The sequence below is a fragment of the Neopsephotus bourkii genome, unplaced genomic scaffold (genome assembly GCF_033783945.1).
Source record: "Neopsephotus bourkii isolate Nb327-2 ecotype Australia unplaced genomic scaffold, CSIRO-AGI_Nbou_v1 NB_1328, whole genome shotgun sequence".
Lineage (NCBI taxonomy): Eukaryota > Metazoa > Chordata > Aves > Psittaciformes > Psittacidae > Neopsephotus > Neopsephotus bourkii.
The window spans coordinates 4,091,678-4,107,433 of NW_026901808.1; the positions used below are offsets into that span (position 1 = coordinate 4,091,678).

General features: G+C 39.0%; 1 protein-coding gene across 15 annotated transcripts in view; it reads right to left on the reverse strand.

Moving 5' to 3' along the window:
• Positions 1 to 15,756, reverse strand: part of MAGI2 (membrane associated guanylate kinase, WW and PDZ domain containing 2) — a 728,751-nt gene that overhangs the window by 250,314 nt on the left and 462,681 nt on the right. The window lies entirely within an intron of this gene.

Sequence of the window (15,756 nt, forward strand, 5' to 3'; positions counted from 1 at the left end):
TTCATGAAGTTAAATATTCACCATTCATGAAATGCGAATTAAGTTTCTTGGTGACCAGTGATCAAATCATGCTCACAAATATACCATATTAACACTTCCTGGGTAACTTAACTTTCACCCCAAAACATGACAAATGGGCAGCATAGCAGAGCTGTTTTCTTATTTCAAACCATTAGGAAGAATTAGTTTTGTAACACGCCACAATACAGAAGTTTCTGAAGGATCAAAAGGGCCATAAAATATTGTCTATTCACTGCCATATCACCTCCCTCCTTCACCAATTCTTTCACCTGCTTAGAAGGTAAATAATAGTTCAACAATTGAGAGATTTGCAGTTTTCAGTAACACTTGCACTATCTCTTTTTTTATATTTGTCAAAATTCTTGCTATTCATGAGCTCCAGATTTGTAATAGGTAATGCTAATATATTTTCAAAGAAAGTTGAAACTTTATGCTTTAGGGCTTAAAATTATCTCTAAGTACTAAGGAATTCTGAGAAGACTTAAGGTGGCTGAGAGATTACCCTCTATTTGTCTGTCATGACATTTCTGGCAACTTCCTCTTTTGAATCATTACTTTCAGTCAGAAGTGTTACTAGATAAGATAGACCATGGCCTCATCTTATCTATTGATATTTGCCTATTTGCATTTCTAGTACATTTGGCCTCAAAACTGATTTTTTACTGATACCTGAAATTTGTCATCAAAAACATGGTAAAAAATATATTAATAATACAAAAAAAAGTCCTTTCTAGAACCAAAAATAAAGAGTAATATAAGACATAAAGATAAAAGCATGTTTTTATTAAGTTACCTTTTTTCATTTGCAAGGTGGGCAGTGAACACCTTGTTTTACAAGTGGATTTTCAGCAATTAGTACAGAAAACTAAAAATACCGTCCAGCTCTGAAAAACTTTTCCAAAGAAAAAAGCATCTATGCAAAGCAGCGTTCAAGGCCAGGTTGGATGGAGTCTTGGGTGACATGGTTTAGTGTACGGTATCCCTGCCCATGGCAGGGGACTGGAACTACATGATCTTAAAGTCCTTTCCAATCCTAAATATTCTATGATATTAAACTGCTAAAGTTATTTTAGACTGTATTACCCCTTTTTTAATTCTAATTGCACAATTTATGGTTTCTGTGAGACCAAATAATAGTAGCAACTGGCAAAAATAATTCTAACCACATATGAGTAGGACACTAAATAAAGATGTTGTATCTGCACAGTAAACCATCATAAGATGGATTTTGCAGGCAGAGTAAAAATTATTACTGGCACTAGTATGTCTGTGTGTTTTCGATGATTTACAATGTTTATCCATACAACCACCTCAATACAGGTAAGTAATTGAGCAGCCTTGCAACTACTGAATACTCTGGGAAGTTTTCAGAGTGGTTTATCAAAAAGTATTTGTACCAGGTGTTTCTGTACTTGTAATACACCAGAGAAGTTTACTGCGTTCAGTGGCCCTCGTACTCACTCTGGGCTTAGGGATGACAGAATGAAAACTGACTTGCTGTTTTTTTTCATTTGATGAGATGGCATCAGGTTTGACACAGAGCCCCAGTGTCATTAGGGCAAAGAGTAGTGCCTTTGCATGGCTGGCTGTGACCACAGTCACATAGTCTGCAGGAGGTCTCTCTGACTCCCAGGGTTAAAGCAGGCAAGTAGGATTTGGGGTCTAACATGGGGAGGGAAATGTGCATTGATCCACTTGCAAAACTGCACCTCCAAAGTGTGTTGAAGTCAGATCTGGTCACAGTCAAACTTCTAAGCTCTGACAGTGCAGGGTATTTTGAGAGTACCTGAAAACCAACATCCCTGATGCAGTGCTCAGTTGGAAATCTATTTTTGTATATCCTTAATAGCATGTTACCTTTGCTGGTGAGATTGCATGACTGAAATATTACATATTTTGAAAAAAAAAGGATTCCTCAATTTAAAAAATTCCTCCCTGACATAAGCCATTTTACCAATCTGAAAATTCCAAAGTGCCAGAGATGCCTTAAACGCCACGAATCTTGTGAAGTATGCACTGATACAAACTGTGAAACTAAAAGTGGCTTTTTTTCCCTTGTTCTTAGTTTTGCCATTGTCATACATATTGAGTGCAGTAATGCTAATACCCTGCACAGTAGATAAGATGTTTCAAATGAGGGACATGTTCATTCTATTTTTGGATGCTAAACACTTTTTCACTTCAACTGACTGTATGCGTTAGTGGGAGACAGAGACAAATGTCATAACAAAAAACCCCACCTATGAATATCACATATATAAAAATATAAAAAATAAAAATGCACATTTAAGATTAGAAGGCAAAGAGGGTTTAACTCTTTCAGTCTCAAACTGAAAGTATAATTTCCAGCTTCTGTCATCTAACATAACATGTTTTGTGCTTTATGATCCAGTAACCACTGATTCAGAAATGAGTTTTGCATTATTTGTTGCTATCTAGCTATCTAGCCAGCCTCAATTCAAACAGATGTATAAGCAGTGAAAATAAAAATAAGAAACTGGCTCACAAATACTGACACAATCAATGCATCATAAAAATGATGAAAATACAGTTTCAAAGGAAAAAAATATACAGGATGAGACTCCCAGCTATTTCAATGAAGGAGCAATGTGCCATTAAAGAACCTTTAGAATCAATGTAAACTGGATCTTCTATCAAAAGGAGTTTCTCAAATGTCTTGAAATTCCTTGCCTAAGCCTCAGAGCATGGAAGATTCTCTCATAAAACTTCAGCAATTGTTATATTTAGGGATTATGCAAAGACTGAATGTTTAAACACCATAACTTTTGTTGTCATGATGTTTGGAAAATCTCTAATAAAAACAGCTCTTTTTCATCTTGCTTGAGCAAAGGACAGGGTTGGTTCAAATGTTGCTGTTGAAAGACTAATCATAAGGTACTGAAATTCAGCTTCCTGTAGGTCAAAAAAGCACTCCAAATAATTCACTTTAATTGTGCTTTATTTAAAAATAATTAGAAAAAGGACTTAATAAAAACAAAGCTTACTAAGAGAAAACATATGTACAATGCTCGTTGGCAGTCAAAAACCCAGCAGTTAAGAGCTTTGAAAAAAGGAATGGAGCACAAATGAGAAAACACCTTTATAGCACTATACAAAACTCCCTTTTGTATCTTTTGTATCCTGCCTGCTGTTCTAGTACTAGCCTCTCAACAATTACATGGGAGAACTAAAGAACAACAATTAAAGCTTGGAACTGCTTAAATTGATTTGGAGTTTTCAGCTTGGAAATGGGACAACTGAAGTGGGATATGGCAGATATATATAAAACAGGAAAACCCTGGGAAAGTGCCTAGAAAATAAATGAATGGATGCTTGGCTTCTCACTACATGAGAACAAGAGGATGCCCAATGAAATTAGCAGGTTTAATGCAAGCAAAAGAAGTGGGTTTTCATTCAAGCAGCATAAGACAGTAATAGCATTCACTGTCAGATACTGCCAGTATCATTAATAAAGTCAAAAAGCAATTATACAATATCATGGAAGGAAAAAAAAAATATGAAAGCCTTTTAAATGTAAAGGCACAGATTATGAATCAAGAGTTCCATACAGTACACATGGGAAGAGTACAGAATGTATCCCTTCGTGCCTCCCCTGTTCTATTTTTTGCCTTAAATCTACCAAAGGGCAGTAGCAGAGGCAGAATACAGGGCTATATTTCCCCTTGGTTTGACTCAGTCCTACCACTCTCTTACTCAGGTGCCTCTTTGTTGTACTTAAAAACGAGGGCATACTCCTCTGCCACCCCAGCACAAAGTCAAGAGGTCAGTTTAAGCCAGCAGAGTTTAAGCTAAGCTCTTTGTGCTGGACCTGACTAAAAGCCTTCACGCAGACAGGGAGGGCAGAATGAGTATTTAATTGCAGAAACCCCACCACTGCTTAATCCATCTTGCTGCTGTGCCTGTTTGCCTCAGTACTTCCAGGCTGTTTCTGAGTGCAGCTGAACACTGGTTTAACCTAGCCTGCTTCACTTTGCTGCAGAAACAGCTTGGAAGCCGTAGCACACTTACAATTACCAACTACTCCTTGCCACCTGTAACCTGTATGAAAAGGTCTACCTGATTCTGCACAGAAAACATTAGTGGGAAGGTTAGCCCTGATGGCAAAGACCAGAGCAGGAAGTCAGAGAGTCAGAGGAAGCAGAAAAAGAAGAAAATGAGGACAAAGCAGGTATTTTTTTCCTCAACCTGAGCTCACCCATGTCAGGAAGTGGTAAGAATTTTACCAGTGAAGTATTTGATGATGAAGCAGTATATCCTAACTTGCTTCCTGAGAAAAGGTAAGCCTTATGGAATTAAAACTGACAAAGCATTTGGGTGGTAATAAAGAAGCAAATAATGATGCTGAAATGATAATGAGACTCAGATCTACTGATGGTTACTGTACTGATGTGCTCAATACCCAGTAATCCCCATTACCAGATCCAGTTATAAACATGCCTCCCACGATGTGCTCCACTTTGTGCTACATTGCAGGGACTGACTTAATGCACTTTCTCTTCCGGCCTTTCCAAGCACCTTCACCACCAACTCCCCCAGTCGCTTTACCCTTCTGTGAGGAAAGAGCCTAAAATGCAGTATGGAGCAGACATCTTCACTCATAGAGAAGGGAGAGGAAGTGCTTTTTGCTGGGTCTCTATCCCTGGCTGTGGAGTGGACATACTCCCTTAGCTCTGGTGTCACCAGATTGTGGAGGAAGGAGGTTATTACTGGGAAAGTCCCTGCCTCCTGAAGCTCCACTGATCTCATCTAAGAAGTGAAAAAGTCTAGTTTAAAAATATAAATGTTATGAAAAGTTAAAAGTGATGCTGAGGAATTGGGTACTTACAGTAAAAATGCACAATCAGACAGAAAACAAGAGGTGTGCCAAGCCAAAATCTTACAACAAGAATACTTCCAAACTATGGTGTGACTCAGATTCTGAGCACAGAATGAGCACACGTTACTTTTCACACTTATTTTTAGAGTGGAGGAAACAATACCCAGTTAGCGATGAATAAATCCCTACTTCTGCTTATTCAGCACCCTCATTTAGATTGATCTGTCTGTACTGTTTATATAACTTTGAATTGCTGGAGTACCAGTCAAAATTGTGTGAGTCAGCCACAACTCTAAGAAATGAAAAGCAAACCTTATTTTTCAGTTATCTGAGAAATAACTGTAGATGTTATGATGAATGATAGATTTCTACATATTATTTTTGTGTTCACTCGGGACCAGTAATAAATTAAGGGGAAAGTGCACTGCAGTTAATTACTGTCAGGATAGAAGAATTACATTTGATTTTTTAAAGGATTACAATGGAATACAAAGGTTTAGGTAGGCAGAAATTGGCTTAATTTTTAATTAAAATAATTAAGTTAATAAATGTGAATATTTTGAGTCAAAGATGATAGCTGCACTTCTTTATGACTAGAGGCCTATCACTTCAAGAAGCATCTGTTAATAATCTATGTCTGTTTATACGCAATGTCCGTATCATGATCAGTGACAAGTGCTGTCCCTCAGGGGACTGTACTGGGACCAGTTAAATATCTTCATCAGTGACACAGACAGTAGGATCAAGTGCACCCTCAGCAAGTCTGAAGATGACACCAAGCTGAGTAGTGTAGTTGACAAGTCTGAAGGATGCGATGTTATTCAGAGGGACGCGGACAAGCTCAAGAAGTGGGGCTATGTGAACCTCATGAGGTTCAACAAGGCCAAGTTCAAAGTCCTGCACCTGAGCTGCTACAATCCCCAGTATTAATACCAGGCTGGGCAGTGAAGGGATTGAGAGAAGCCTGCGGAGAAGCACTTGGGGGTGTTGGTGGATGAAAACCTGGACGTCAGCCAGCAATAGGTTCTTACAGACCAGAAACCAACCATGTCCTGGGCTGTACCACAAGAAGCATGACCAGCAGGTCAAGGGAGGTGATTGTCCCCCTTTACTGTGCTCTCGTGAAACCCCACCTGCAGTCCTAGCCCCCCAATACAAGAGGGATGTTGCCCTGCTTGAGTGAGTCCAGAGGAGGGACACACAGATGATCAGATATAAGGAAGAAATCTTTTACAATGAGGGTAGTAAAGCACTGTTGCCCAGAGAGGTGGTAGATGTCTCATCCCTGTAAACATTCAAGGTCAGGTTAGACGAGACTCTGAGCAAGCTGATCTACTGGAAGATATCCTAACCCTAACCTTGTCATGATTTAACCCCAGCCAGCAGCTAAGTAGCACTCAGCAACTCACTCATTTTCCCTGTCCTGCTGGGGTGGGGAGGAAAATCAGAAAAAAGGTAAAACCCCATGGGCTGCGATAAGAACAGTTTAATAATTAAAATAAAGTAAAATGTAATAATAATAATAGTAATAACAACAGCAACAATAATAATAATTAAAAAAGAGGAATAAAAGAAACAAACAAAACTCCCCAAATGATGTACACTACAATTGCTCACCACCCACTGACTGATGCCCAGCCCATCCCCAAGTAGAGATCAGTGCCTCCTGGCCAACTCCTCCCAGTTTATGTACTGGGCATGACATGCTGTGCTATGGAATAACCCTTTGGTTAGTTTGGGTCAGGTGTCCTGTCTCTGCTCCTTCCCGGCTACCCGTGCTCTTCCTCACTGGCAGAGCATGAGACTGAAAAGTCCTTGATCAGGGTAAGTGCTACTTAGCAACAACTAAAACGTTGTCAGTGTGTTATCCGCATTGTTCTCAGACTGAAACCAAAACACAGCACAGCAACAGCTACTAGGAAGAAAATTAACTCTATCCTGACCAAAACCAGGACAATGACCTTTAAAGGTCCCTTCCAACCCAAACTATTATATGATTCTGTTCTCTAACAAAGGTGCCTGAACATCATCTACATGATAGTAAAAAAACTATCAAAACCCCAGATTTTGGAAGCAACAATGAAAGGAGATCTACAACTGGTATCTCCACCTATAGTGGCCCACAGCCTTCAAGCCCTGGGCCATCAGGCTCAAGTCTGCTGCAGTCTGGAGTCCATGCACTGAGCACTCTTTGGATGCAAATTTAAGTGTAGGTTTCTGGCTCCCTCTGGAAGACAGCAGGACAGAAGGCCTGTGTTTTTAGTATCGCTTTTGGCAGGCCCAGCACACTGGCAGTTGGGTAAGATCATGCGTGTTTGAAACTCTCAAACTTTGCATTAAATTTTCATGGCCAACATAGCCCAAATGGATGGGTCACAGACATCTTCTCTGAAGCTTTTGGTACTGTGGGCAATGGGTGCTGAAGATAGGAATGATTGCTAAATGCTGCCTCCATGGACTTCCTAAACTTTGTGTAGACATCCAGAAGCCAGCCATGTGGCATCACCATGCTCTCACTTTACAGTGCTGTCAGATCCACACATCAGATTCACACATTGCTGAGGAAGTATATCCACTTGATTGGCATCTTCTTGTGAAAGTATTTTTTATAACATTTCTGATCACCTGTACATGTCATCTAGAGCATCCTTCTGTATGTCATGAAACATGTTCTGCAGTACAAATACATAAGTACAGAATATTTTTAAACTAAAAGAGCTCTCTCAAAATTCTTACAATCATCTTGTGAAACTTCCAAAGAGGAAAACAGTACATAGACATTGTTAAAATATAATTAGTGACGTATTTTAACTAAATTCAAGACAATTACCACCTCCTTAAGGGAGCCTAGCAAACTTCTTTTCACCCACTCACCCTGAGTAATTTATTTTGACTGGTGACTACACTATAATTAGGGCTTTTTTAATCATTGCTGTAAGGTTGGGTGAGTAGATTCTGTTCGTGGGTTCATACATTTTCATGATGGTTTTACAGTGCTGCTTGATTGATCAAAGTTATAGAACTCTTAGCATGGTGCCAAAGTAAGTGGAATTTAAAAATGAAACCTGCTAAAGACTTTAGATTTTAGATTTATGTTGGTATTATTTTTACTCATAATCTTGTGTCATTGGATGGCAGAGGCCAGGAAAGGTCATAGTTCACACTTTTCAGGATTATGGGGAAAAAAGTTATTAAATATAGATTTGCAATAATGTTTTTCAACAACAGCTCTTATTTTCTATTGTGCTCTCAGGAAGATTTACAGCAAAGTTCTATTTTTACTAAGATCTTTGCTGCTACTTTTAGCTTCTTTACTAAAAAAAAGACTGAAGATCCCAGAGAAGTCTTCCCCTTCTTTTAATAACCGAGCCTTTGAATCCTGATATTGATTAGTTCTCTGTGCCTCACTGGTACATTAATGTCTGAATTAAAAAGACAAATTAAAATTTCTTTACTTTGGGAGTGCTGTCAGAATGAGTTACACACGATACACAGAACTAATTCCATACTTGTTGGATATACCAATCCCCAGGGCTACTTGTTATAAATCCATTTTTTTCCCTTGCTATTTTCCAAGTATACTGGGCCATACTATAACTATGGCTAAAGCTACTCAAAAGGAATATTTTCTGGAGATCTCAGGGTTCTCCTGGAACAGAGGTGTCAGAGTTATTGCCCATGCATCCCCAATAAACACTTGAGCATTTCCTGGTAGGAACTGTCCAGCTGCTTCCCAGATGCAGGCAGACTTTTGATTCCTTGTGTTGCTGTGATTCTTCCTCAGGCAGAATTCTCATTTGGGTTGGTCTCTGCAGCTTCTGCTAACAGGCATTAGGCGGATATGCTAAGTTCTGTGTCAACTAATGACATTTTAATAACTGGCTTCAGGATTGTCTATTCATCTACATTAAAATTAAATCACTAATTATAGCGGTGGATTTTTGCCCAAGAGAGTTCTGGCCCCCAGTGAGTGCCATAGCAGAAGAAGTTTCTGAATTCACAAACACAGGAATGGAGACAGATGGGCTGTCAAACCTCCCAACATGATAGACCTGCTCTTTTCTTTCTATGGACCCCGACTGTCCCCGGTAAAAATCTCCATTTTTTTTTTTCCAGACTTGGAGAGACTATGAAAGTGAGGATATATGACTTCGATTTAATTTCTTGATTGGCATTTTTCAGGATAAGTATTAAATCAAGTTTTGTAACCTTAAGGTACTGATAGAATATATTGGATCTGCATAAGTGATGATCTAAAAATATTCTGATTTTCAGAAATTTTGAAGACACCAAAATTAAGGCACACAAAGTTAATTCTTGTTTAAGAAAATATGTTTTCCTCTGAGATGTAATTTCATTCTCTAGTGTATTTACTTCATTCTTTAGTGTATTTCAAAGAGTTCAGACTCCTAAGTATATTTCATCTCTGTTTCCGTAGTTACAACTCACATAGATGCTCCCTCTTTTAACTGAAGCATTTTTTTTATTTCTTTTTTTAAGTACTAGGTAGCTTTATCCTACAAATATTCTGCATTCCTTAGATTCTGTTAATTAATCTTTTAGCTATTTGCAGTGGCCCATCTAGAAATTGGCACATACGTAAGATTAATCCCTAAAAATTCTGTGTAAAAGTACAAGCTGCAGGTAAAAAGAACATTTTCACCTTTACAGAACCTGATACTGCCTGAAATCTTTTTATCATCCCCTTAATTCCTATCAAGAACAAACCATGTGAACAGATATAACCCTCTTGATCCCTAAATCTCTCAGAGCTGGGAAATAACAGTTCTCCTGTCAGACCTGAGAATCCCATGGGTTGAAGGTGTAAATACATTTCAGGTAACGTAACTACAAACCATCCCACGTTAAGTCCAGGTGCAGGTGGCTATGGAGACAGAACTGTCTTGCTTTAAGACTCCTCAAAGATTAAAGTCCTGACCTTATTTCTCACAAATATTCTTCAAGTTTGTATTCCTCTCTGAGCAGCAGAACAAATCAATTTTAGATAATGGCCTGGAAGAGAGATGTCTGCTTATCAGATGCAGCAGTGTGCTGCACAGACTACACATCATCACAGATCTCCCAGCCACCAGCAAATATGAAGTGACTTTCAACTTCCAAGTTTTGCTGAGCACACTGTACCAGAAATGAAAAATCTAGATAGGTCCTTTAAAAGGCTACTCTTACTTATTTAAGGAAAATCATGGACAAAGGGACAAGAATTAATAATTAATATGAAAGGGCATTTGGACTTCAAAAGCAAAAATCACAGAGGTATGAATGCAGTGTACTGGAATGAGACTGTGCAACAATACAGCTTGATAAATACATATTTTATAGTTTTCCACAAATTTTAAAGCAATTCTGTCATCTGACCTTCTAAAAAGCAGTAGTACAATCTGAAACCTTTACTTTCCCATAAAAGAGGCACAGTTCCATTCCTAAACCCTAACTATTCTATGATTCTATGATTCTTTGCTGCAGCTAAGCAGAGATACCGAGATACTTCTTGCCACAGCACATGCATCTCTTTTTCTTTGTGAGCTGGTTGTTGTCTGGATTCAGCCCTTGCTAGGTCACTTGTTACTGTGTCTGATCCCTAAATAATACGAGGGAGTAGATTTTTAACTCATTTTGCTTTTGTTGCTTAGATAGAATTTAGTTGTCTAGTTTAAAGTAACCAGCTCTCTACCTATCTTCCCTGGGTAGTGATCTTAGGTGGGCTGAATTGACCTCTGGAAGTGCACGTCTTGATGACCCTACAAGAAGAAACCTTTTAGATGACTAATGACAGATGAAACGATTAAAAGCTTTAATAACCAAGGTCCCAACACACTGAATCATGCTATAGCTTTCTGCCATCCTTTAAAGATTTAGGCTAAAAAAACTATGAGATTGCCTCCTTCACTTAAAACTATGATTTCATATCATTTATACACTATTGCTAGGGCTCTTGTAGATGTAAAATTTCTTTGCCACATTAGAGAACAGCTTGCAGTAGAGTCCCTCCTTTTTGACAGTAGTGCCTACATGGTTTTACACCCTTACAAATGATCCGGAAAGAAAAGACAAGAAAAGACTAAAAGCATTTCTAGAAGAAAAAATTATCTAATTTAGTCTGGGACACATAAATGGATGTTTCTGAGGGTTTGGAATGACTAAAAAAAAAAAGGAAAAAAATGTAAGTGTATGGGAAGGCATTACATTAGATGAAATTTACCATTGATGAATATAAATTGGGCAACCATCAGGTTGTAAAAAGAGTATCCTTTCTAGACAGATACTGGCATTGCTGCAGACAGATCACTCTACACTAGCAGCTTCCTTCTGCTAAACAGTAGACAAAGGTGGAACTGTAAACTGGAAGGCAGATTATGGGAAGAACAGAATGGTATGTAATGCAAATCTTCAATAATGTGTTTAAGAACTTTACTGCATACCGTACTGGCCCAAACTCTTTTAACAAAAAAAAATTACAGAAATATAGGATGTTCTGAGAAAAACAAATCAGAATATAAATTTACTATAATAAAAATAAAATGCATTTCAGTCATCCAAACCAAATGTATTTATTACAGAATTATAGAATCACAGAATGGTTTGGATTGGAAGAGACCTTAAAGGTCATCCAGTTCTAACCCCCTTGTCACAGTCAGAGGCACCTTCCACTAGACCAGGTTCCTCCAAGCCCTGTCCAACCTGGCCTTGAACACTGTCAGGGATGGGGCAGCCACAGCTTCTCTGGGCACCCTGTGCCAGTGCCTCAGCACCCTCACAGGGAAGAATTTCTTCCTAATACCTAATTTATGTCTTCTTCCAGTATAAAGCCATCTTCCCTTGTCCTGTCACTACTTGTTTTTATAAAAATGTGATCTTCATGTAATAAGGTGGTAAAAAGGAAGGCATATGATAAAAGTAAATCAATACAAAAATTACGTAAAATTAAACATGAGAGATTGAAGGTCAGTGAGAGGAAGCACCTGCATTCAAAATGAATTAAACTGTAGAACTTCTGAAGTTTGTTAGATCAAGTTCTGAATAAAAACTGGATATGAGTTTGAAGAACACACAGTTATAAACCAGAAATTTCTGAGGGATTACCTACGTGTCAGATCAATTCATAGCTGCTACAGATCTACCTGAAAATACTGTGTGTAGGGGACCAGGGGCCAGGTCAAATTTACTCAAAAATATATATTGTAGAGGTCTTACAGTCCTAAGAATTGCCTGATTTGTCTTTTCCATGAGACAATATGCTGGATGGATGTCCCCACCCCTGTTTTGATCATTGCTCTGTTTCCTTTTTTCCATAGGAGTTTAGGTGTATTTTAAAAGCTGCATTTATAGACACTTTATACAACTTCACATTGGCATTTTCTCTGTGTTATAGTTGGAAACCTGTCATCTCCAACTTCCTTGACAACCTCAAGAAGGCACTCTAGACTGTTAATTTAATCTGACATTTCTTCAAACCTGTTTTTTTTGAGGGAAAAAAAAAAAAAAGAGATCCCTGTAGTCAATCAGGTTTTGTATTCATTTATTCCAAGCTGCTACCAAAGAAGTTATCTTGCCAGTTGGAGAGGTATATAGGGAATCCTTGCCTTATGTGCCTAAAAAGGCATCTGCAGATTGTCCTGGATAGTCATCTTGCACAACATGAATAAATTAGATGTTCCCTATTGGTTCTTTCCTTAAGGAGATGTTAGAATAAATAAAAATACTTCTCAGAGACTCACAGTAATTCCAGATAAACAGATGAAGTAACTTCCAAAATAACCCCTGAGAAAAACAATACAAATTCTGCATTCACCAACAGATTATTATTTTGCAACACTGATGTGAATGATAAGGGATTTTTAAGGAAATTTGATATTATAAATCCTACATACTAAGCAAAACCAAAACATTCAGTGGAGACTCCGTGTTCCCATTTTCCCTTAAAGCCAGTTTGATATCTCATTCTAATGTGGTATTTTTTTTAATCAATTGCTATCTACCACCTTGGTCCTGATACAACAGAGATATGGATTTTTACTTTTCTCATGGGAGTTTTAATCCATAACTTTACTACCAATGGGTTCTTCCGCTGTAACAAGGAGTTCTAGCTTGTCCAGAGGTCAGTTATCACATGAAGATGCATGATGAGGCAATCCCCAGTCCTAAAAACCTGTCCTACAAACCACAACCCCCCTGTCAGGTAACACAACCTTCAGCCAGGAGGAAAAAAAGAGGTTTAAAAACGAATTGATTTTGACTTATTCTGAAAAATTCAGATTAGAAACAGACAGATAAATATTGGAATGATGTAATCGATATTTTCTAGAGTGAGTTTAGCACATGTGAGTAGAACAGAGTAGGAAAAGAGATAGTCCTGGAGCTTCTAGCAAAATTATCTTGGCCACACTTAATGAGTCTTCTGGCTCCTAAACTATATAATCAGGCCCCTTCTGACTTGTTCTTATTCAGGCCCCATAAATCAAGAGCTTCACAGTGTCATTCCTCCAAAAGAAAGAGCGGAGGGTCATCTTTGTCCAGGGCTGCTTTCTGGGAGTGCAAAGTGAGACATTAAATATCCCCTTACATCCCACTGCCTCTTTTCTTTGCCTATGAGGCTACCAAGAAACTGGCCATGAAGCTATCAAGAAAGTGTCATCACCACCATAAGAGCCTGTGAATACTGCATCCAACTGGTATTCTTTAAACATGGATAGGACTGCTGTGGAAGTGTGTGGGATATAGGTGCTTCCTACTCATTTCTCAAATATGACTGATTTGAGGCACAAATAGAAACCTTGGTCCCAAGGCCACGGAGGTCTCTGCATGCACAGAACTGGAGAAATGCAGCTGCTGTCAGTGTTGATTCAGTTGAGCGTTATTATAGAATCATAGAATTAGGTTGGAAAAGACCTTTAAGATCACTGGGTCCAACCTTTACCCCACCACTAAACCATGTCACTAAAGGCCTCATCTACATGTTTTTTGAACAGTTCCAGGGATGGTGACTCCAGCACTTCCCTGGGCAGCCTGTTCCAATGCCTGAGCACCCTCTTGGTGAAGAATTTTTTTCCTAATATCCAATCTAAACCTCCACTGGTGCAAGCTGAGGCCGATTCCTCTTGTCCTTGGGAGAAGAGACGGACCCCCACCTCACTACAACCTCCTTTCAGGCAGTTGTAGAGAGTGATAAGGTGCCCCCTGAGTCTTCTCCAGAATAAACAGCCCCATGTCCTGCAGTTGCTCCTCATCAGACTTGTGCTCCAGACCCTTCACCAGCTTCATTGCTCTTCTCTAGACCCACTCCAGCACCTCAATGTCTCTGTTGTAGTGAAGGGCCCAGAACTGAACACAGGATTTGAGGTGCAGCCTCACCAGTGCCCAGTACAGGGGGATGATCACTCTGGGCACTGCTGGTCACACTGGTACTGAAATAGGCCAGGATGCTCTTGGCCTTCTTGCCCACCTAGGCACAAGCTGGCTCATGTTCAGCGGCCGTCAACAGGCGCCCAGCACCCTGGGCAGCTTTGCAGCCACTCTCCCCCAAACCTGTAGCATTGCCTGGAGGCTTTCTCCCCTTCTTTAACACCCATCTTGCACTCTGTACATGGCCAGATCAGTAGTACTGGTCTTTTGCCCTACAGTTGTGACTCAAGTGAAGGACTTGGCACTGAGCCTTGTTGAACCTCATACCATTGGCCACAGCCCATTGATCCAGACTGTTCAGATCCCTCTTTAGAGCCTTCCTACCCTCAAGCATATCAATGCTCCCACCCAACTTGGTGTCATCCATAATTTACTGAGGGTGCACTAGGTCCCCTCATCTAGATCATCAATGAAGATATTAAACAAGATTGGCCTAGAGGGACACCACTAATGACCAGTCGCCAACTATTATAACCCTAACCCAAATTTTGTCTTTAATAAAAAAAGATACAGCACAAATTGGATTTACAGCAGTGAGAGCTGTAGATGCAGCCGATCAACAGCAAATTAATAATTGTTAAAAGATGAACAGAGCTTTCACTTTGTCTCTCTAAGATGACATCTAATAATTGCCTGAAGGCTTTTAGACTAATAACTAAAAACATAGGTAGAGTAAATGAATAGTTATTCACTAGACTGTCTTTTTAAATAATTTCAACTGAAAAAAAAAAAAAAGAAAAAAAGAAAAAAAATGCAATAGCTGCAAAATCTGGGCTTTTTTCTTCTCTGTCAAGGACAGCCAAATATTTTTGATGTGTGGTCTGCACAGTCATTACAGATTGAAGCCAACATGCACAACTGTCCAAGTGTTTCTTATCTTTCTTTTTCATTGACACAACTGTGTTGCCCGAGGCTACTTTTTGTTGGCTGTCCTTGTTTTGCCTGCCTGCTTTATTTCTGATCCTAAAATCCTGTTCTGGGGCAAAAAGACTTTTCTACTTTGTCATGGATACTTCTTGACTCTGCCCTGTGAGCCAGTGAAAGCCACAAAGGGAATTAGATGCAGAAACATGTCTCCATGTGGTTTTATTTCTTGAACAGTGCATGTGATAAATATTCTCTGGTAATGCAAAGTGCTGGTCAAGTCCTAAGGAAAGGCTAGAGGGTTAATCTCTGGTCAACACTGCTCTATGGAAACACAAAACAAACCAGTTTTGTATTAGGTAAAGTACGCATCTGTGAACAAAGGAATCTTCCAATCTATAATAATACGGTGCTTTTAAGACTCGTACAATTATTCACGTTTCCCCTGTGAAATCAAGAAGTCATAATCTCAAATTCTAAGTGTATGAAATTGCCCAATGTTTTAATTCTAGCAAAACCTTTACAGAAGACCTGCATTTTCCAGGACCTTCATTCCATCACAGCTATCAAAATTCAGCATAAATAAAACACTTCCAGCAAGGTTAATGGATTTA